Source organism: Balaenoptera physalus (genome assembly GCF_965194825.1).
Source record: "Balaenoptera physalus genome assembly, chromosome: 5".
Classification (NCBI taxonomy): Eukaryota; Metazoa; Chordata; class Mammalia; order Artiodactyla; family Balaenopteridae; genus Balaenoptera; species Balaenoptera physalus.
The window spans coordinates 43,392,663-43,415,061 of NC_138884.1; positions in this window are offsets into that span (position 1 = coordinate 43,392,663).

Sequence of the window (22,399 nt, forward strand, 5' to 3'; positions counted from 1 at the left end):
TTGATCTATTAATATTTTTATTTTATCAAAACTAATATATATATACCTATCACAAAAATTTGGAAAATATAAAAGCATTTAAAAAATAAACTTGCCTGAAATCTTAGCATCCAGAATTTTTTTTCACATATCTATTTATATTTTATTATATTTATACATACATATAATTCTAATCCATTTTCTATATAAGTATGGTACAATGTCAAATTCTACCATTTATGAATGGTATGATCTTGGGCAAGTTACTTAATCTCACTAGGCTCAATTTTTTCAGTTGTAAAATAGAAAAAGAAACCTGTGTTATAGATTTATTGCTATGGATTTAATATTCAAACCAGCACAGACTGTCATACAGTAAGCATGGAACATATGTTAGCTTTTTTTTTCCCCACTGAAGTTTTTTATGTCTTAAATATTCTTCAGAATGTTACTTTTAATTGTTTTATAGTATTCTATTACATGAATGAGATAAAAACATTTGCCCTATTCTCTTCTACTGGACATTTAGTTCTTTTCTAATTTTTCACAATTATAAATAATACTAAATTTAATATCTTTGTACATATCTAAAGTCCTAACTGCCAGCATTTACTTACTGCTTACCACATGCCAGTCTCCATGCTCACTCCATGCATTACATCATCAAACTCTATCATTCGTACCATTCTATGCACAAGCAAAGAACAACTTAGAGAGGTTAAGTAACTTGCCTAATATCAACTGGTAAGTGGAGAAGGCAGACTTTGGACTTGGTTACTCTGACTACAGAGCCTATGCTTAAAACCATTTCATTGCACTGCCTTCTCAGATTACTGATGAGCCCATATTCTTGAAAAAGGAATTTCTAAAATGAAAAGCATTTAATATTTGATAAACTTTATGAAATGATACTTTTCAAATGCTAAACCAAGTTGTACTCCCTCTAGTAGCCACATATGATATGATATGTTACTCAGTGAAGCCAAGCTACTCTGCCATTAGACATGGTGAGGTTAGGATCTATTTCTTCAAGGCTTACCATTATGATGTCTAGAGAATTTAGCTTTGTTCAATGGTCATTACTATGTATGAGTCTCTGATATGCTGATAATAAAAAAATGGATTCATCCCATATAACAATAGGTTTGAAAATGCTGAATTTTAGCAGGCAGCAAGAGCACAGTATTAACTGGGTTCTGCACGTCCATCAGGTCCGTGCAGAGCTGGTTGCTACCATGGCAGCTGAAACAAAGCTAGCAGCCAAAGGATCCAGAGACAGAGGCCAAAGTCTGCGAACAAGGTGCTGATGCAGATCCCCTTCCAGTGCCTGATCATCCCTGATGATTAGAATCTGGACTCTGGTGTGGCATTAGGTAAGCAAATCTATTGCATAGAGAATACAATTCGAACAAGGACTGTTTCTACTTCTGTTACACTAGAAAGCCTATCATGAAGAAGTGCTTAGTTACCGATCCCTTGCCAAGTGCACCATCCATCTCTTGTAAGGCAATATAAGGCCTTTAATATTCTAAATGTAGAATCTCAGAAATGCAGGATCCAACTCTTTAACATTAAAAGAAATCGAATGTCTCCAAATTTTACTTTCAGAGCAGAAATCTGAAGCCCAGAATATTTATGTATGGTTAGTCAAAAATCACAACTACTAGACAGAAGGTTGAGGGCTGTAGCTGCCATGCTGCCATAGGGCTTCCAAGTCTCTGTGCAGGGCTTTTATAACACGCCTCACCTCATAATAGCATATCCTCCCTCAGCCTCTCAGGTGATGGCTGTGAGATAAGTTGCCTGGATACTGGTCCCCACCATGCCACATCTAGCAGACACCCTTAACCTTCAGACATGCCCTGACAATTGAGGCCTCAACCCTTAAGGGCAAAGGTTGTACCATTTGTGAGGAACAAAGCTAGCATCGTAGCTTTCTGGGCAAAACATAAGAGATTTGGCTGCACCAGGGAGGATGTGACCTGCCAAACTTCAGAAAAACCAGCAGCGTGCGGTGCTTAAGCCCAGTGACTGTGAGACGGCTGCCTGACTGGATTCAGTGGGCAGGGGTGGGCTTCTGTCTCTCTAGTGTTCTTTCTCCCCGGAGAAAATGGAGAGAGAAAGTGCATCCGTGGCCAGTAGTCACCCACCCCAGAGTATCAGGGTTTCTTCTGGGAGTCTGGAATGTTGTCCTCAAGCTAGATCTAGGTTCTATTAACCATATTCCCAAAACAAGGCTCTGACCAGAGGGTTGGCTTTGTCCTCACTGCTTAAATTTAGGAAACTGTATGAGAAAATTTCTTTCTCAGAGAAGCTTACACTGTCTGTCTGAAATGATGTTTCTAAACAGTATCCATGAAATTATTCATTCATCAAGTATTAAAAGAATGCACATTTGTCATAAAGCTCTGCTTATACCAAGCACTGTGTGGGACACCAGAATATATGAAGCACACAGAGCTTACTATCTCCTTCTATTCATAGATATAAGAATAGTTAGCAAAGCAGTTTGAAAGTTTATAGAAATACAAAGTTTTATTTTAAGTATAGACATGAAGAATTCAATATTTAGGAATAATTAATGTACTCAATTCTGATGTCTGAGAAATATTATATAGATAATGATCCATCCTTGTACTCATCCTCACCAGAAAAAAAAGTATATCAGAACTCATCAAAATAGAACTTTAAAAAATTTGACAATCCATGTGTGTCTGTACTAGCTCAATGAAATCAAGTGAGAGCAATAGGTGAGTGAAGAAATAAAACTGAGTGAGAAAGAAAACCCTCAGATCAGACTTTTTTGACCTAATAAAGGTCTAAATGACAATCACAGGCAGCACTGAAATTACCAACATTCCTCTTTGAAAAATAGACTCATGGCTTTGTACACCATGCATTACATTTATAGTAATAAAGAATTATAAAATATTTTTTCAAATATCAACATAAGAAAATATTGGTGTGCTATACAAACTATTAATGAATAAAATATAATATAACAACTGTACAAATAGTCATATCTACTTTAATAGTCATGTTGAAAAACATTCAGATAGTCAGACATACGTGTAAAAAGCTAAAATTTGCACTGGGTCATTCTTTCTATTATAGCTATTTTAATACAGGAAAAGGCTACAAACATCTGCTGCAAATTCTCCTTAAAGTTAAAAATTTTTCATGAAGATCCAGCAGAAAGTCAATAGAAAGGAAAATACATATGATTTCTTTAGGAATAAATTCTGATCTAATTTTAGAAATTTGGTGCATCTATTACTTTAGGGAATCCTTGTTTCTAATGTTTTTAGTATTTACACTCAACATGGATTTTTTTCTGACCCCAAGGATCTCTTAAGTATGGTGGGATAAATATTTTTTAAGCAGTGACCAAAATCCTGAAAGACTAGAGAACTTCGAAAGATTATAAATTACCTTTTAACAGATTTAATGTAGTGGGTTGAATGGAACCTCTCCTCTACCCCCACAAATTATTGTCCATCCAAGAACTTCAGACTGTGACCTTGTTTGGAAATGGGACCTTTGCAGATGTAATTAGTTAAGGATCAAGATGAACTCGTACTGGTTCAGGGTAGGCCCTAAATCCAATGAGGGTGTCCTTGCAAGAGTCAGTAAAGGACATGGACAGGCAGAGGGAAGAAGGCCACTTGAAGACAGAGTCAGAGATTAAAGTGATGCTGCCACAAGCCAAGGAGCCACAAAGAGCTGGAAGAAGCAAGGAAAGATTTTCCCCAGAACTTTGAGGAGTGGCTCTGCCAACACCCTGACTTCTGGCCTCCAGAACCATGAGAGGATAAATCCTGTTATGTTTGTGTGGCAACTTGTTTCAGCAGCCACGAGAAACTAATACAGTGGGCATGATCCACTCTAGTGTTTCACTGATGTAAGTTTAACCTGTAGGCAGATATGTTTATTCCCTTTTCTGCTGGATCTCGATTTAACACATTACTGAATCAATTGTAAATAATGTGTAACAATGGTGCTAAAAATTTAATTCCTCTCCTTAAGGTCCTTAATTTGGGGAAAAGTTAGTTCACTAATTCAAACCTCTATTTCTTCATATGTTCTCCCTTTTAAATATTTTTAAAGTTAAAGTTAATTTTAAAGCTACCTTAAAGTTAAACTTCTAAGTTAATTTGTCGAAACTGCAGACTTTATAACCTTTTTCAAAATATTGTTTGTTAATATCAATTTAGCCTTCACATTTTATAAGATGTGATAATCAAATTACTTTTTAAAAAATTTACATAAATGGTATTTTACCTTCTCTTGAAAGCAATCAAAGAATAAAGAGCAAATTCAACCTTACATTTGCCATAGACAAGGTGATATCAGCTGTCACTTTAGAGGTTGTAACCAAGAGGGACTTTATTTATTCCTTCCTAATATTTCCTATCGTGTATGAAATGACGATAGTCTGCCATTGATTCATACTCTGCCATTCCTGTATTCTTTTTCTGCCCAAGGACCAGTACAGGTTGGCTCCATCTGAGCTTCCTCAGGGTCTCCTGCCCTGTCAGAATGTTAAGCCCAGCAGGGTTCCAGTATCACTGAACCTTTATGGGCTATTTTTCCCACCAACTATATTGTAGTTTTAGGTTGGCATCTAAAGGGTATGTAGGATTTATGGCTAATTCAATGGTCCTAAGCCACGGTAGCAGGAACCTGTTAAGGGACTGTCATATCATTTTAAGGAAACTATAGAGCTGGTCATGATTTGCTACCTCCAAGACCTACCAGACCAGATTACAAGTCCTGTGAAAATTAAAACCAAAGTGACACTGCTTACCAAACTTTTGAGACTGATATAAACAAAAGAGATATACATGGTTTAGAATACTGAAAGCCAGAGAAATGTCTTTGTTCTTTAAAACAGAAACATGTCAGAAGGTAATCATATTGTTACTCTCATATAAGAGTCTAAAACAAAGAAGGACAACTTGGCAGTCCTAATTTTTTCCATCATATGAGGACAGGGAGGATTGTCATTTTTCCAGGGAGGTGGGTGTTTTATCAGTGAACCTCTGAGTGCAAATGGTTGAGTCTATATGAATGTGTTGACAGGGACAAAGCCAAGGGAACCTTCAAAGTAAAAAGTGCCCTGCCTTAGGCTCATAGAACATACAGTGCAGAACAAAGATGAGAGGACAGGATGCTATGCAGAACAAGTGCACATCTCACACCACAATCTCCATCTCTCAAGCATCTGAGGGTTTATTTTATGAATAGGAACAACAGCTGGTCCCTGTCCCATTAAATGTCAAATATATGCCTGGAAAGATAATATACCAGCAGAATTAAATGGTGCCCCATGGGTTCCTGATATCTAGTATAAAATATATTCTTAATCAATTGATTTTCTTTTTTATTCCTCTACTACTTGTTAGCAATGTAAATTACTACTGTGTTTTAGGATTTTATGAGCTCTAACTTACACTGAGTAGATGTTTGGTCAATAACCAAACTCCTTAATGTGTTTTTAAGATCCTTTATAATTTGACCCCTTTTTACAGCTTAAGTTCTTTCCCGACTCCTCCTCTTGACTCCAAGTTCCAGTAAATCTGAAGCACTTTCAGGTTAAGAAGAGCTGCGCTGGGTGGACTAAACACCATTCCTGTCTTCAAGGAAATCAACGAGGATTATAATAAGTATAATAAGAGCTACCTATATACGAGCACAGGACACCTAACCCAGTGTTAGGGGCATAGAAGGCTTTCCAGGGAAAATGTCTAGAGCAATGTTCGAAAGGTAGCTGAGGATTAGGCAACTGAGTTTGTGTGGACAAGTATTTTACACAAAGGAAATAGCCTGTGCAAATGCCTGGAGGTCAGAAGTTCCTTACAAACATTACAAACATTCTTTAACTTATCCATAGTTTCAGGTAGTTCATGGTGTCTAAGTGCTAATTACTGTGGGCAAATTTGAGATGAGTTCTCAGTATAAGTTTTTCCCCTAAGTTCTCCTAAGTTTCACAAGTTTACTATGCCCATACCAATTACAGAAAAATAAGAAACAAGCCTGCAGAAGTTAAGAATGAAATGATATATGTATCATTTTGTAAACTGCTATTCCCTAAGTACAGTATTCTTCCCTAAACTATAATGCTTGGCCCCATGTGGCTCTGTTAATTGTTTTATTTCACTCACTGTCAAATTGTTCTCAGTCTTCATTAGATTGAAGGCATGTGGTCTCCATGAAAGACAAGTCCTAAAAGTAAACTTGGCTTTGAGCAGCTGTTTCTCTTCTGTAATCTTTTATATTTCATACAATTCAGGTACATGGGTCTCCCTGACAATATCCTCATTCTAAAACACAAAAGGAACAAAATTATTAATCATGCGTGCTAAAAGCATGACATCTCCCCAGCTTCATTTCGGCCTGACCCCTCTCATTTATCATCCCTGGCCTCATTCCCAAGTTCTAGTCATCCCCTAGGCTACTAGAAAAATATATTGGATGAGAACTTGGCAAAATATGGCCCTTATTTAGCTAAATATACACGTGTGATACACACATGTATTCAGAAAAGAAGTAGGCAGAACGAATTTCACATACACCACAGTGGTACCACATCTGTTCTCCATGAACGTCAGTTAAGGAGGAGAATTAGCTTGGAGTTGGTCCAGGAACTAAAAACTTTTGTGTTCAATTCCTGGCACTTTCTTTTGACTCACAACATGATGTGTCACAAATATCTTACCCTTTTGTCACTCAGTTTTCCTCTTCTGTTAAATGGCAATGAAGCCTCCTGGTCTCCATTCTCCCACTGCTTGTACTTCCTAATTTCTGTGTATAATTTTCACTGGTTTCAATGTGTCCACTTAGAGGGAGAAAGGAGATATATATGGGTGAAGGAAAAAAGACAGAGCTCTTTCTGGTTTGCAGAACTACTTGATTAGAGTCAGAATGTGAGGCACAATTATTGTCATTGTAAGTCATTTTTGTTTGGGGGGTGGTTTTTTGTTTTTGTTTTTATTTTTGGCTGCATTGGGTCTTTGTTGCTGTGCATGGGCTTTCTCTAGTTGTGAGGAGCAGGGGCTGCTCTTCGTTGCCGTGCAGGGGCTTCTCATTGCGATGGCTTCTCTTGTTGCAGAGCATGGGCTCTAGGAGTGAGGGCTTCAGTAGTTGCAGCACGCAGTCTCTAGAGCGTGCAGGCTCAGTAGTTGTGGTTTACGGGTTCTAGAGCACAGGCTCAGTAGTTGTGGTGCAAGGGCTTAATTGCTCCGTGGTGTGTGGGACCTTCCTGGACCAGGGATCGAACCCGTGTCCCCTGCATTGACAGGCGGATTCTTAATCATTGCGCCATCAGGGAAGTCCCTGTAAGTCTATTTTGAATGCCAGGTTTTGATGCTGAAATATGCCCAAATTTTTACCTATCACTTGTGGCATTTATTTTTTACTCCAAAAGATAAAATACCATGTTATAATTCTAGAAGTTTTGCTAGGAAATATCAACATCCTTCAATTTAGTTTTCTAACACATTGTCTTTGCTGAGACTCCAAAGACACAAAAACATAAATCAGTTCATTTTTTTTTAGTTCCAACAGTAAATAAAATTTGATTCTAATTATGTTTATGTGCTGCCTGCCTGATGTTTAAAAATTAAAAGTAAAAATTTTGATAAAAATGAAAAGGAAAATCCGTGGCAATGCTCTTCTTCAGAAGAGCTCGAAGAAATCTATAAATACTCCTTCAACCATTTCTGATTTTCTAATTTAAAATGAGGCATCATTCAAGAGTTACAAACAATTGTCTCTTTTTTTTTTAAAGATTTATTTATTGATTGATTGATTGATTGCTATGTCGGGTCTTCGTTTCTGTGCTAGGGCTTTCTCTAGTTGCGGCAAGCGGGGGCCACTCTTCATCGCAGCACGCAGGCCTCTCACTATTGTGGCCTCTCTTGTTGCGGAGCACAGGCTCCAGATGCGCAGGCTCAGCAGTTGTGGCCCACGGGCCCAGTTGCTCCGCGACACGTGGGATCCTCCCAGACCAGAGCTAGAACCCGTGTCCCCTGCATTAGCAGGCAGATTCTCAACCACTGCCCCACCAGGGAAGCCCACAGTTGTTTCTTATAAAATTACTTCCCTTACGAAGTTTAGTATCAGCTCTTATAAGTCATTTCCTATGATATCTGAATCATTTGGAGAGGAGTTATGCATCCGTACGTAACTAAATGACCTAAATTACTTTAACTTCTGATTCATCACACCCCCATTCTACTTTTATATTTAGCTCTATTTTTTTCCCCAAATTTCAATGTCAATATGGAGCAAGTTTGTACATAAATAGTCTCCAAACCTATAGCTTTATTGTTTGCTTCCCCAAAGAGATTTTTGCATCTTTTCTCCCCCTAGCTGTTGCTTATTTAAGTTCTAAGCCATATGGTTATTCCAAGCAAATATACAGAATCTTAAAGCTGGAAAGATACCTCAAAGTTGACTCATTTCAACCTCATAACTAATGCAAAAATAATCTTAAACTCCCTGGCAGGTAATGTGGACTCTGAACAGTTCCAGGACAGAAAGCCCACTAAATCACAAGGAAGCCAATTTCTTATATTCCTAAATTAAGACATTTTACTTGCTCTTCCAATGCCTGATGGGAACAGCCTCCTTCCAGGCCTTTGCATAACTTGCTTCCTAAATACATTTAAGCCTCTGCTTTAATGTCAGCTTCTCAGCAAGGCTTGCAGTCACTCTTATTCTCTTATCCATCTTTATTTTTCTCCACAATACTTATTGCTACCTGACATTACACTATAGGTGTATTTGTTTATTTGTTGGTTATCTGATGCAACACAGAATACAAGCTCCAAGAAAGGAAGGACTGTATTTTATTACCACTGTATCTCCAGCCCCTAGAGTAATGCCTGGTATATAATAGGTACCAGAAATATTTGTTGATTAATTGAATATTGAACTTAAACAGGCATCCCTATAACTTTTACCCACTGATCGAAGTTCTGCTTTTGGGAAATCAAATAAGAGCAAACATTCTCCATGTAAATTAGTACAGCCACTATGGAGAACAGTATGGAGGATCCATTTAAAACTAAAAATAGAGCTGCCATATGACCCAGCAATCCCACTCCTGGACATATATCCAAGAAAACCATACTTCAAAAAGATACATGCACCCCAATGTTCATTGCAGTACTATATACAGTGGCCAAGACATGGAGAAACTTAAATGTCCATCGACAGATGAATGGATAAAGAAGAATGGTACATATATACAATGGAATACTACTCAGCCATAAAAAAAATGAAATAATGCCATCTGCAGCAACATGGATGGACCTAGAGATTATCATACTAAGTGAAGTAAATCAGACAGAGAACAACAAATACCATATGATATCACTTATATGTGGAATCTATGGACTTATTTACAAAACAGAAACAGACTCACAGACTTGGAAAACAAACTTATGGTTACCAAATAGGAAAGGTGGGGGGAAGGGATAAATTAGGAGGTTGGGATTAACATATACACTCTACTATATGTAAAATAGATAATCAACAAGGACCTATTGTATAGCACAGGGACCTCTACTCAACACTCTGTAATAACCTATATGGGAAAATAATCTGAAAAAGCATAAATATATGTATAACTAAATCACACCTGTAACTAACACAACATTATAAATAAATTATACTCCAATATAAAATAAAAATTTTAAATTATAATAATAATAATAAAATTTTAAAGAGCAAACACTCTCTTACATTATGGCCAACATTCAGACTTTTGAAAACAACTTTCAAATCCTTTCCTTTCAGAACTATGGTATATCAAGCAGTAGAAAGCATTTTCACAAGCATGATATTAAAATGCAATTTTATCATCCCAAAGCAAATAATCAGAGAAGTGAATCTTGGAAATAAGACTTGGGGTTTATAGACATTAGAGATAATACTGTGATTAGTTTTCCATTGTTGCATAACAAATTATCACAAACTTATCAGCTTAAAACAAGACAAATTTATTAACTCACATTTTCCAAGGGTCAGAAATCCAGCATATTTTTTCTGGGTCCTCTGCTTACAGTCTCACAAAGCTGCACAGTGCCAGCCATGGCCATGATTTCATCTAAGGCTTAGGCTAGGCTTAGGCTTAGAAGTCTTCTTCTAGGCTTCTTGGCTATTGGCAGAATTCAGCTTCTTGTGGTTATAAGACTGAGATACCATCTTTCTTCCTGGCTCCCACTTGAGGCCCATTCTCAGCTCCTTGAGGCTACCCATGGTTTTCTGTCATGTGCCCCTCTCTACAATGCAGCAGGTTGCTCCTTCAAGACCAGTAGGGCAGCACCTCTCTTGCTTTTAATCTCTCTTTCTAGTCTGTTAAGAAAAAGTCTTATATAACAATATAATCATCATAGTGACTAGTCCATCATATTCACAGGTCCCACCAACAATCAAGCAGAGTTGATTGTACAAGGAACGTTGTACACCAGTGAGTGTAGGGGTGGAGGGTGTCTTAGAATTCTGCCTATCAAAATGGTTCAGACAGGAGTTCCCTCCAGAAGAGACATTAGTCATCCATTTTTTCTAAAATTATCACAGAGGACAATTAATGGGTTAGGCAAATCACAAACTCAGCAATTGCTGTTGTCAGTGGGCATTTCCCCAACACTGTGGTCTTAGCACAATGCTCAGTTGGCTGTGAGAGACCTATAGATACTGTTGTTTACAAATCTAACACCATTTTGGAAGCCAATAAGAGAAAGAAAATTCAATGACTTAGGAATAGGCACTATTTTCATTTTAAGTCTTTTGAGCATGGGGGAATTCTTTGTGCTGGTAATTCTAGCTAAGCTTTGGGGAGAAAATTCAGAAGATAAACCTCCAAACAGTCTAGTACTATAAAGGCTGTTTGGAGCATGAATTATCAATCACCCACCATAAAACCTTCCCCACTAAAATTTTTGGTTTAGCCTGAATTATGATGCTTCAAAGAAAGCAAAATATGAATTCTCTCTCATTAGTATTCTAAAAGTGCAGGCTAGCAAAGCTCACAACTACTCAGTCTATGAATGCATGCACTGACAAAGATTAATAAAAATGTGCCAGGGAAAAGTGTCCAACTTGCAATGCTAAATGCTAACATCACATTAAGTAAAATGTAGCTTTTTTCCTGTTTTTTTTCAATTATTGGATAAAACTTTCCACAAATCCAACTTGATTAAGAGACATTTCTTTCCACAGTTTGTGTGTTTCAAACTTTAAATATGTGTGATTTGCATAGCTGATGTCATCTCCCTGGGTTGTGTGGTTGTACACTGTCAATTGGCGATTAGCATTCCCCAGGATTCCAACACTAATTCTCTTTCTGCCAACTGCCAATCCATGCCTACCACTACATGCACAGGAACATGGTAGGAAGGGGTTGATTTATCACAAATCCACCAAGTACCACCAAAAAATAACTCAATACATCTATTCAATAGATACTAGAGCAGTAGCTTCATCTTTGAAAATGAAGGCATCGCATTCATATTTGAACCTTAAATCAAATGCTACAGGTTACTTTTCATTAGCATTTTCTAGTTTGTGCAAGTTGTGCCAATTCAGTTAAAACCAAAAATTCTGGCAGTTTTTCTCCCCCTTTGCTTAGGCTTTGGAGGCTCTTTCTGCGCCATGGGATCTATCACTGTCAACATTTCATTTTGCTGTCAAGGTCTGTGGGAACTCATGGGCCAGAGATGATGCTGATCCAAGAAGAGGCTGGCTTACTGGCATTGTCCTTGGCTTTTCAGTAACTTCTCTACAGTCTCCAGCCTTCTCTAGCAGCATCCAAGTATATCAAGGCCTTCTGAAGATGTATGCAGCTGGTCTCACTGCTCTTGCTCTATTCTCAGTGTTCTTTAATGTCCATGGATTTTTGGGTGGTGGCAGATCCAAAAATTGCCTTTAGATTGCTCTTATTAAGTATTTGGTTATATGCTAATTCTGAGTATATGTCTTTTATTTCATACCTAAACAAATCACAGATGCTCAATATTTGTCTTTAAGAATGTATGATCCACATCCAATTTCTTGGTTTTTTAGTGTGTGTGTGAGTTGGTGGGTGGGGGGAGAAATTAGAGTGAGCAGCTTGCAGTACATGTTTTGATTTTGGGCCATGAGGCATGTGGGATTTTAGCTCCCCGACTGGGGATCAAACACACACCCCCTGCGTGAACTCCATAGGGATAAGTCAGAGGACATAGAAAATAATATAAGCATATTTTATGTACATGAGAATATTCTGGGGAATTCCCTGGTGGTCCAGTGGTTAGGACTCGGTGCTTTCACTTCTGTGGGCCTGGGTTCAATCCCTGGTAGGGGAACTAAGATCTCACAAGCTGTATGGCATGGCCAGAAAAAAAAAAAACAATATTCTAGAAGGACATAAAACAGTTGTTGCCTTTGGAGAAGACCAGAGAATTTAAGAGCTTATTTATTACACGTACTCTCACTCTATTTGAATGTGTTCTGTTCATTCATTTTAAAAATATTTGCACAGAAGATGGCAGAGTAGAAGGACGTGTGCTCACTTCCTCTTGCGAGAGCACCAGAATCACAACTAACTGCTGAACAATCATTGACAGGAAGACTCTGGAACTCACCAAAACAGACACCCCACATCCAAAGACAAAGGAGAAGCCACAGCTAGATGATAGGAGGGCCACAATCACAATAAAATCAAATCCCATAACTGCTGGGTGGGTGACTCACAAACTGGAGAACACTTATACCACAGAAGTCCACCCACTGGAGTGAAGGTTCTGAGCCCCACATAAGGCTTCCCAACCTGGGGGTCCGGCAACGGGAGGAGGAATTCCTAGAGAATCAGACTTTGAAGGCTAGCAGAATTGATTACAGGACTTTGACAGGACTGGGGGAAACAGAGACTCCACTCTTGGAAGGCACACACAAAGTAGTGTGTGCATTGGGACCCAGGGGAAGGAGCAATGACCCCATAGGAGACTGAACCAGACCTACGTGTTAGTGTTGGAGGGTCTCCTGCAGAAGTGGGGAGTGGCTGTGGCTAACCATGGGGACAAGGACACTGGCAGCAGAAGTTCTAGGAAGTACTCCTTGGTGTGAGCCTTCCCAGAGTCCGCCATTAGCCCCACCAAAGAGCCGGGTAGGCTCTAGTGTTGGGTTGCCTCAGGCCAAACAACCAGCAAGGAGGGAACCCAGTCCCACCCATCAGCAGACAAGTGGATTAAAGTTTTACTGAGCTCTGCCCACAAGAGCAACACCCAGCTCTACCCACCACCAATCCCTCCCATCAGGAAACTTGCACAAGTCTCTTAAATAGCCTCATCCACCAAAGGGGAGAGAGAAGAAGCAAGAAGAACTACAATCCTGCAGGCTGTGGGAAAAAAACCACATTCACAGAAAGATAGACAAGATGAAAAGGCAAAGGGCTATGTACTAGATGAAGGAACAAGATAAAACCCCAGAAAAACAACTAAATGAATGGAGATAGGAAACCATCCAGAAAAAAGAATTCAGAATAATGATAGTGAAGATGATCCAGGACCTTGGAAAAACAATGGAGGCAAAGATCAAGAAGATGCAAGAAATGTTTAATAAAGACCTAGAAGAACTAAAGAACAAACAAAGAGAGATGAACAAATACAATAACTGAAATGAAAAATACACTAGAAGGAATCAATAGCAGAATAACTGAGGCAGAAGAATGGATAAGTGACCTGGAAGACAGAATGGTGGAATTCACTGTCATGGAACAGAATAAAGAAAAAACAATGAAAAGAAATGAAAACAGCTTAAGAGACCTCTGGGACAACATTAAATGCAACAACATTTGCATTATAGGGGCCCCAGAAGGAGGAGAGAGAGAAAGGACCCAAGAAGATATTTGAAGAGATTATAGTTGAAAACTTCCCTAACATGGGAGAGGAAATAGCCACCGAAATCCAGGAAGTGCAGATGTCCCATACAGGAGAAACCCAAGGAGAAACACGCCAAGACACATAGTAATCAAATTGGCAAAAATCAAAGACAAAGAAAAATTATTGAAAGCAGCAAGGGAAAAACAACAAATAACATACAAGGGAATTCCCATAAGGTTAAGAGCTGATTTCTCAGCAGAAACTCTACAAGCTAGAAGGGCGTGGCATGATATATTTACAGTGATGAAAGGGAAGAACGTACAACCAAGATTACTCTACCCAGCAAGGATCTCATTCAGATTTGATGGGGAAATCAAAAGCTCTACAGACAAGCAAAAGCTAAGAGAATGCAGCACCACAAAACCAGCTCTACAGCAAATGCTAAAGGAACTTCTCTAGGAAGGAAACACAAGAGAAGGAAAAGACCTACAATAACAAACTCAAAACAATTAAGAACATGGTAATAGGAACATACATATCGATAATTATCTTAAACATGAGTGGATTAAATGCTCCAACCAAAAGACACAGGCTCGCCGAATGGATACAAGAACAAGACCCATATATATGCTGTCTATAAGAGACCCACTTCAGACCTAGGGACACATACAGACTGAAAGTGAGGGGATGGAAAAAGATATTCCATGCAAATGGAAATCAAAAGAAAGCTGGAGTAGCAATACTCATATCAGATAAAATAGACTTTAAAATAAAGACTGTTACAAGAGATAAGGAAGGACACCACATAATGATCAAGGGATCAATCCAAGAAGAAGATATAACAATTATAAATATGTATGCACCCAACATAGGAGCACCTCAATACATAAGGCAACTGCTAACAGCTATAAAAGAGGAAATCGATAGTAACACAAGAATAGTGGAGGACTTTAACACCTCACTTACACCAATGGACAGATCATCCAAAATGAAAATAAATAAGGAAACAGAAGCTTTATATGACACAATAGACCAGATAGATTTAATTGATATTTATAGGACATTCCATCCAAAAACAGCAGATTACACTTTCTTCTCAAGTGCACATGGAGCATTCTCCAGGATAGATCATATCTTGGTTCACAAATCAAGCCTCAGTAAATTTGAGAAAATTGAAAACATATCAAGCATCTTTTCTGACTTCAATGCTATGAGATTAGAAATCAATTACCGGGAAAATAACGTAAAAAACACAAACACATGGAGGCTAAACAATACGTTACTAAATAACCAAGAGATCACTGAGGAAATCAAAGAGGAAGTCAAAAAATACCTAGAGACAAATTACAATGAAAACACGACCATCCAAAATCTATGAGACACAGCAAAAGCAGTTCTAAGAGGGAAGTTTATAGCAATACAAGCCTATCACAAGAAACACGAAAAATCTCAAATAAACAATCTAACCTTACACCTAAAGGAACTAGAGAAAGAAGAACAAACAAAACCCAAAGTTAGTAGAAGGAAACAAATCATAAAGATCAGAGCAGAAATAAATGAAATAGAAACAAAGAAAACAATAGCAAAGATCAATAAAACCAACACCTGGTTCCTTGAGAAGATAAACAAAATTGATAAACCATTAGCCAGACTCATCAAGAAAAAGAGGGAGAGGACTTAAATCAATAAAATTAGAAATGAAACAGAGAAGTTACAACAGACACTGCAGAAACACAAAGCATCCTAAGAGACTACTACAAGCAACTCTATGCCAATAAAATGGACAACCTGGAAGAAATGGACAAATTCTTAGAAAGGTATAACCTTCCAAGACTGAACATGGAAGAAATAGAAAATATGAACAGACCAATCACAACTAATGAAATTGAAACAGTGATTAAAAATCTTCCAACAAACAAAAGTCCAGGACCAGATGGCTTCACAGGTGAATTCTATCAAACATTTAGAAAAGAGCTAACACCCATCCTTCTCAAACTCTTCCAAAAACGTGCAGAAGAAGGAACACTCTGAAACTCATTCTGAGGCCACCATCACCCCGATACCAAAACCAGACAAACATACTACAAAAAAAGAAAATTACAGACCAATATCACTGATGAATATAGATGCAAAAATCCTCAACAAAATACTAGCAAACAGAATCCAACAACACATTAAAAGGATCATACACCATAATCAAGTGGATTTATCCCAGGAATGCAAGGATTCTTCAGTATCCGCAAATCAATCAATGTGATACACCATATTAACAAATTGAAGAATAAAAACCATATGATCATCTCAATAGATGAAGAAAAAGCTTTTGACAAAATTCAACACCGATGTATGGTAAAAACTCTCCAGAAAGTGGGCATAGAGGGAGCCTACCTCAACATAATAAAGGCCATATATGACAAACCCACAACCAACATCATTCTCAATGGTGAAAAACTGAAAGCATTTCCTCTAAGATCAGGAAAAAGACAAAGATGTCCTCTCTCACTACTATTATTCAACATAGTTTTGGAAGTCCTAGCCACAACAATCGGAGAAGAAAAAGAAATAAAAGGAATACAAATTAGAAAAGAAGTAAAACTGTCACTGTTTGCAGATGACATGGTACTATACATAGAGAATCCTAAAGATGCTACCAGAAAACTACTACAGCCAATCAGTGAATTTGGTAAGGTTGCAGGATACAAAATTAATGCACAGAAATCTCTTGCATTCCTATACACTAATGATGAAAAATCTGAAAGAGAAATTAAGGAAACACTCCCATTTACCATTGCAACAAAAAGAATAAAATACCTAGGAATAAACCTACCTAGGGAGACAAAAGACCTGTATGCAGAAAACTATAAGACACTGATGAAGGAAATTAAAGATGATACCAACAGATGGAGAGATATACCATGTTCTTGGATTGGAAGAATCAATATTGTGAAAATGACCATACTACACAAAGCAATCTACAGATTCAATGCAATCCCTTTCAAATTACCAGTGGCATTTTTTACAGAACTAGAACAAAAAAATCTTAAAATTTGTATGGAGACATAAAAGACCCCAAATAGCCAAAGCAGTCTTGAGGGAAAAAAACGGAGCTGGAGGAATCAGACTCCCTGACTTCAGACTATACTACAAAGCTACAGTAATCAAGACAGTATAGTACTGGCACAAAAACAGAAATATAGATCAATGGAACAGGATAGAAAGCCCAGAGATAAACCCATGCACCTATGGTCAGCTAATCTATGACAAAGCAGGCATGGATATACAATGGAGAAAAGACAGCCTCTTCAAAAAGTGGTGCTGGGAAAACTGGACAGCTACATGTAAAAGAATGAAATTAAAACACTCCCTAACACCATACACAAAAATAGACTCAAATGGATTTTTTTACCTAAATGTAAGACTGGACACTATAAAACTCTTAGAGGAAAACATAGGAAGAACACTCTCTGACATAAATCACAGCAAGATCTTTTTTGATCCACCTCCGAGAGTAATGGAAATAAAAACAAAAATAAACAAATGGGACCTAATGAAACTTCAAAGCTTTTGCAAAGCAAAGGAAACTACAAACAAGATGAAAAGACAACCCTCAGAATTGGAGAAAATATTTGCAAATGAAGCAACGGACAAAGGATTAATCTCCAAAATATATAAACAGCTCATGCAGCTCAATATTAAAAAAAAAACAACCCAATCAATAAATGGGCAGAAGACCTAAAGAGACACTTCTCCAAAGAAGACATACAGATGGCCAAGAAGCACATGAAAAGCTGCTCAACATCACTAATTGTTAGAGAAATGCAAATCAAAACTAAAATGAGGTATCACCTCACACCAGTTAGAATGGGCACCATCAGAAAATCTACAAACAACAAAAGCTGGAGAGAGTGTGGAGAAAAGGGAACCCTCTTGCACTGTTGGTGGGAATGTAAATTGACACAGCCACTATAGAGGTTCCTTAAAAAACTAAAATTAGAATTACCATATGACCCAGCAATCCCACTACTGGGCATATACCCAGAGAAAACCATAATTCAAAAAGACACATGCACCCCAATGTTCATTGCAGCACTATTTACAATACCCAGGTCATGGAAACAACCTAAATGCCCATCGATAGGTGAATGGCTAAAGAAGATGTGATACATATATACAATGGAATATTACTTAGCCATAAAAAGGAACGAAATTGGGTCCTTTGCAGAGACATGGAAAGACCTAGGGACTGTCATACAGAGTGAAGTAAGTCAGAAAAAGAAAAATAAATATCGTATATTAATGCATATATGTGGAACCTAGAAAAATGGTACAGGTGAACTGGTTTGCAGGGCAGAAATAGAGACACAGATGTAGAGAACAAACGTATGGACACCAAGGCAGGAAAGTGGCGGGGGGCATGGTGTCTTGAATTGGGAGATTGGAATTGACATATATACACTAATTTGTATAAGATGGATAACCTGCTGTATAAAAAAAATTTTTAATAAAATTCAAAAAAAAAAAGCACAGACAACTACAGCTCTGGCAATGTTCAATTTTTAAAAAAAATAATGAATAAAGTAAAATAAAAATAAAAATATTTGCACATTTAATTCTTTCAATTAAAAATTAAAATGAGCCTAAAAAATAATGAATACTCAAAAGGAGCCCTGTGTTGATTTGATTTACGAGGAGAATAAATAAGTTTCTTGATGTGATTCTATGTCAATTAGAAACAAAGTGACAAGCCACCTCCCCTTCTACAGAAAGGAGCATTTCTTCTTCATTCAAATAAAACCTAGCCAAGCATGCTTCTGAGTGCTATAAACATTCTTACAAAATACATCACACCATTTTTGTCCCCCAGGAAGCAGAGATGTGAACCAAAGAGTAGAAGTTAAAGCAGTTAATGGTTAAATGCCAGAGCCTCATTTCTGGCACTAAATACACAATAGTCGGAATCATACTGTTATGAGTCCAGTTGTGTCCCCTCTCAAAAAATATATGTTGGCATTCTAACTCTCAGTACCTCAGAATGTGCCCTTATTTGGAGATAGGGTCTTTACAGAGTAATCAATTTAAAACAAGGTCATTAGTGTGGGCCTTAATCCCATATGACTTGCATCCTTATAAAAAGGGGAAATATGGACACTGATTTGACTGAGATGGACACAGAGAAGACCATCTGAAGACACCGGGAGAGTGCCATCTTCAAGCCAAGGGATGCCTGAGGCCACCAGAAGCTGGGGGAGAGGCCTGGAGCAGATTTTCCCCCACAACCCTCAGGAGGAGCCAACTCTGCCGACACCTTGATTTCAGTCTTCTAGCTAGCTTCCAGGACTGTGAGACAATACATTTCTGCTGTTTAAGCTACTCAATTTGTGGTACCTTTTTACAGCAGTTCTACTAAACTAATATATATGTTAATTTACTAACATTTAAAGGGAAAGTAAACCTATCCTTCCTACTCAATCACAAACTAGCCTTGAAAATAGAAAGAATAGAAAGCTATATAGGTAAAATTGAATCGTGCTAATTGTAACTTCCTTTCTCATCAGTAGTTCTCAATCAGAGGAGATATGACATCCAGGGGACATTTGTTGACATCTGGAAACATTTTTGATTGTCACAACAGGGAGAGTAGCTGCTGGCATCTGGTAGGTCTGGAGGCCAAGGATGCTGCTAAACACCCTACAGTACACAGGATAGCCCTTCACAATAAGATCTATCTGGTCCAAAAGGTCAAAAGTAGTGGTTGACAAAATCTGTTTCTGATGATATGAGATCAGATTTTTCTTTATACATAATATATTGTTATTGTCATTCAGCAAATAGTTGAATGCTTACTCTATTTCATGTACACATAAAAGGACATTTATTAAAACATATATTTGAACAGCAAGTGCAATGTGGCACACTGTACACAAAAAGAGGTGACTCTTCTGTAAGCATCATGCCTGTCTGCTTACTGCACTTACTGTTGCTTTGTTTATTTAACTAATGTGAGGTTCCTTATTCTTTTTCAGTTTTGCAATCTGGTTAAAGTAACACATCACTCCTCAATGTTATCCTGTCTAAATCTTCTCTGATAAATAGCACCTGTCTGCAGAAAGCACCTGCTAAGAAGCAGTTTGAGACTCCCTATTACTGTTAAGCTTGTGAGAGGTCACCCAGGCTGAGAGGAAAGAAATTAACAGACAAGCTGCTACTGTATTCTGAAATGATGGGACTGAGGCCACGTATTCTCTGGTTTCTCTCCTGATGGTCTGTGCAGTCTTTCCAGTATAGTATGTCTCTCTTCCTATTCCACAGAGGGATTAGAACCCTTTTTCCCATTTGATATATGTCTAAATCCTTTTATTCAACTGTCGAAAAAGTAAAATACTGATTTTTTTCTTTAGAGAATGTGTTAATAGATTTAATAGATTTTTTTCCTTTGATGAGTTTGAATTCAAATCTCAAATTGAGATAGCTAGTGAAAAGACGTCTTGTAGTTTTGTATAAATGCCTGATGGTCTTTTATCCACATTAACCATTGTATATTTGAACTTGATGGAGAGTTTTTCTTAAAAGAAAAAAAATAGCAGGTTCTAAATTACCCCAAAGATCAGAATGAAATGTATTGGCAGCTACACTCCATGCATATTAGCATTTACTCATTTATTCATTTATTCACTATACCAGAGAACAGTTTCATATGGTGTTTGAGCAGGAGGAATCTGTCTGAATATTTCACCTTCCTGATAAAAGGGGACCATTTTTTTCTACATAAATGTTTAAAGCCATTACCTGATTCACAATAACTCTAAATTGATAGGTTTAAATATAAAACTACGCAGATGAATGGTTTGTAAAGACAAAAGAAGTTGTGTGCATTTAAAAACATAATCACGGAACAAGCATTACCTTTATTGTACACAACAAAACTGAGTGTAAACTTAAGATCTTACAACCTTATGTCACATTTTTACTTGAATATTATGCTATTTGAAGAATGTTATTATAAGCCTTAAATGTAGCTTAAAGAGAAGAGCTTAAAAGGAAGCTTGCAAACAACCCCCAGAGGCAGGAGGTCCACAACTTTTTGCTGTATATGCTGATAATGGTTTTGCTGAAAGCTTGGAGTGCTGTAAATAAAGGAAAAGAAGAAACTTAAAACACCACCTAGAAAAAAAGTTTGTATGTGCTTGTTGCTTATTTACTTCTTTACTTGTCTCCCGGGAGCACGAGATACTTGGGTCTTCTGTCAAATACCAGTCTTGCTTCCAAAAAACAGGGTTTCCTTAGGGAAAAGAAGTAAATCCTTTCACCAGCAGAGTCAGGAATAAACTGAAGGATAATGGAGCTATGTGGAATGCGAGCTTCAATATGAATGTTGTCAGCATAAATTAAGTGTAGTTAGTAATAGAGAAATAACAGTAGCACCAGAAAGAGTTATTTGCAGGCTTAGAACTGAGAAGTGGATGAGAAAATAAAAAGACAACAGTGTGCAGTGCAAAGCTTAGAGAAGGGAGTCTGTGGGGAAAGGAAATGTGCAGAGATTTTATTGTAGTGCAAGACACAGAGCATGACTGTAATAGAAGGGAGAGTTCTAAAGAAAAAACGTCAACCATAAATAAAGAGTACAGGACAAAGGGGTCATGAATGTATGAGGAGTCAGAGCAAAGACAGTGAAGTCTTGTTAAAGGAACTGATGTTGAATAGAAATTGAATGAACCTCAAAAGGAGTCTGAAAGCACGCTTTGACACAGAAGCAAAAATAGATAAAGATGCACAGGTCACAAAAGCAACTTTGAAATATTGGCACAGACATGGGGTTTATTACACTAATAATAGGAGGTTAGAGACCTACTATAAGTTCCCTGATGAGAAGGGATCCATGATTTAAAACTAAACTGACACTTCTATAATCTGCCTCTAATTTATTATTATATTTATATAAAATTCTTAGTCAATTTGACTGTTGTCAAATTATCACTTTTAATTAAAGTATCATATAAAATTTCTAATCAATGTAGCATCTGAAGTAGAAGTCCTTAAGTGGACTCTGTTGATGAAAATGATGCCAGCAGGTAACCATGCTACTTCAATTAATTCTGTTTACACCCTTTCCTAATTATTAGAGATAAAAGGACAGATGGTGACATAACAAGCACCCCAGAATAGATGCTTGCCTGGCAGTATTTTTTTTCACCTGATAGCCTCCCTTCTGTGGAAGGTAATGAATTCTCAAGCACTCAGAAAGGTAGAGTTGATCTGCTTGTTCCTATTTTACTCTGCCCCAGATCTCCCTCATCTAGTCTGTCTGAGACAGTCACAAATTGCTCAGGGGTAGCTGACAAACTGTGTATTATTTCTGGTATGACGCTCAGAACCCTTTGGAAAAGTTCCATCCTGGGTTCTATGTAGCCAGTGGAAGCATTCTTGAGCAAATACTTTATATTCCTGCAGGGCTGGTTTTACAGCAGCTATTTATTCATTCACTCATCTCAAATTTATTGAGTTAAAACCTATGATCTGGTGGATACTGAGCAATTTTCCCTACCCACCTGGGA